General features: G+C 38.5%; 1 pseudogene; it reads right to left on the bottom strand.

Annotated features, from left to right (window-relative positions):
- Positions 1-1,509: 1,509 nt before the first annotated feature.
- Positions 1,510-2,052, bottom strand: LOC102864002 (annotated as a pseudogene).

Below are 2,052 nucleotides of genomic sequence, written 5' to 3'. Positions count from 1 at the left end.
TCAGATCTGACTGGTACAGGAGGGAGATTGCCCCTCCTTCCCCGGCAGAGCATCTGGTGGATTCAAACCGTGCGCCTCTGGGATTGTAGTTGCAGCTCCTTGCCACTAGGCCACCAGAGCTCCAACCTACAGTTTTTTATAAAATGATTTAGATGTTTCTGATTTCCTTCACTATTTCTGTTAAAAGTGTTTGATGCTTTGGATCTGATGTTTGGGAATCAAATTCATGTACTTTTAAAATGTTTCTAATTATTTTTTCTTGGTTTACACAAAAAATTTTATATATTTTGTTTCATACCTTCCTTCACTCTCATTGTGCTTGTCCTACAATTGGTCCCACATATTATGTGTTAGAAAATCAATCACTTCTTTTCATTGGAAAATAAAGCAAGGTTGCTCTTTTAGAAGACTTCAGGAAGCAGAATTTTTAACTAATTTTATGCTAGGGTATTTGTAGACTAACAACCCTGGGAATAGGGAAGGAATTTAAATTTATGCTTCTGATGATAAATCTTTTTATTCAATCATAGTGAATTTCTCATATGTTCTTAGATGCAAAAGGGCAGTAAATAATGACAAGAGCTTATCAGGGAAAATTACAAATAAAACAATGATTGTTATTAGAAAGCTCATATCTACTGCTGTAAAACCCAAGATACAAAAAATTAATATAATACTCAGATATTTTGAAAAATTAAAATGAGATATAAGCCTAACTGCAAAAAAAAAAAAAAAGATTGGCAAAGAGGGAAAAGATAAAAATGGAGAGAGAATTGGAAAATTATATAGTCATTTTAAAAACACAGATTAGCTTGATTTTGCATATTTTTATAACTTTGATTTATTCTGACTTTTAACTGATGTAATGAGAATTCAATAAAATAGACAATGTGGGCTAATGAATGAATTTTCAATTTCATCGCAGAACTTTGGAGGAGACTAGCACAATTCCTTTAAAAGCACAATGAAGGAGAACAATCTCTCAATTTCTGTATCTCAACTAAACATACTGCATTTGAGTCAGAATTCTTTTCAGAACTGAGCCTTCAGCAGATTTTCAGAGGCTATGACTCACAGAGGAGGTGATTGTTGACCTTTCTCTCTCAGAGAGTAAGAGCTGGTAGACTACTAGAAAGGCCCACTGTTGGGTGGGCAGCACATCTGTTTCACCAACTAGTCCATGAGAGGCCTTAGTGTCTGTTTTGTGGACCTTAAATAATATTGCTTTCTTAAATTAGACAAGTTGAGGAATACTATGCCTTTTCCTTCATAAGATCATCTTTAACTTATTATGGTGTAACAGAAGACACTTAAAAAGCCCTATAGATAATACCCCATTACCATTGACTCCATTTGACTCAGAGATCCTCCAATGGGTTTCCAGTTGTAAATCTGTATGGGAGGAGACTGCTCATCCTTCTCCCTCAGAGCCCCTGGTGGATTTGAACCTAGTGGATGTGTTGCCTTTCGGTTAGCAGAACAATAAGCTACGGATTAAGTAGGAGCTCCTCACTTAGTATTTATAGTATTGATATAAACATTGGTAAATTCCTTGGCTTTGGCTCCAAGTTCAGCTTCCCGCTCTTTACGAGACTTGAATCTTCCCACAAACACTTTGCGGTCATTGAGGAGCATGCCATTCATCTTCTCAATAGCCTTGTCGGCAGCCTCTTGGGTCTGGAAGTGGACAAAGGCATAACCCTTAGAGCCGTTCTCATCGCACACCACCTTGCAGGATAAAATATTTCCAAAAGCAGAAAAAGTATCATAAAGTGCCTTGTTATCTATTGATTTGTCCAGGTTCTTGATGAAGACATTTCCCACACCAGATTTTCTCAGAGAGGGATCTGTCTGTGACCACGTGATTCGGATTGGCTTTCCCTTAATCACATCAAAGTTCATGGTGTCCAGGGCCCGCTCAGCATCAGCTGGCTGCTGGAAGTTGACATATGCATAACCCAGAGAGCGACGGGTGATCATATCTCGGCAGACCCGGATGGACAGCACAGGACCCGCAGGGCTGAACTTTTCATACAGCATGGCTTCGGTGAC

Source organism: Elephantulus edwardii, unplaced genomic scaffold, assembly GCF_000299155.1.
Source record: "Elephantulus edwardii isolate Elephantulus edwardi_28Jun2011 unplaced genomic scaffold, EleEdw1.0 scaffold00030, whole genome shotgun sequence".
In the NCBI taxonomy this organism is placed as follows: domain Eukaryota; kingdom Metazoa; phylum Chordata; class Mammalia; order Macroscelidea; family Macroscelididae; genus Elephantulus; species Elephantulus edwardii.
This window is presented reverse-complemented; position numbering and strand designations above follow the sequence as displayed.